Here is a 331-nt window from a genome sequence, read left to right on the forward strand (position 1 = left end):
ACCAAACTAATGTATGTCACACATTTTAAAAAAACAAATTAATACCATGGACGAATAATCTTTAAGTTATATTTGTCTGCCAGTAACCTTATTAGCGAAGAAGGTATATTATTTTTCATTTGTTCATAACGCGTGTTATATATCAAAAAGGCAATTTGCGAGAGGCGATCGGAAAAATATAAAATCATCTTCAAATATTCTCCGGTACTTCAGCAATACATGTAATAATAATAAATAAAACGGATAACAAACAACATATATGTATATTTGTATTGAGGAGTCTTAACTCTTAAATGATTAAAAAAATATTACACATATAAAAATATTATAT

General features: G+C 26.0%; 1 protein-coding gene across 1 annotated transcript in view; it reads right to left on the reverse strand.

Moving 5' to 3' along the window:
* LOC107646341 (auxin response factor 4-like) overlaps positions 1-331 on the reverse strand; it is a 7,634-nt gene that overhangs the window by 5,680 nt on the left and 1,623 nt on the right. The gene's annotated exons all lie outside the window — the stretch shown is intronic.

The sequence above is a fragment of the Arachis ipaensis genome, chromosome B06 (assembly GCF_000816755.2).
Source record: "Arachis ipaensis cultivar K30076 chromosome B06, Araip1.1, whole genome shotgun sequence".
Taxonomy (NCBI): domain Eukaryota; kingdom Viridiplantae; phylum Streptophyta; class Magnoliopsida; order Fabales; family Fabaceae; genus Arachis; species Arachis ipaensis.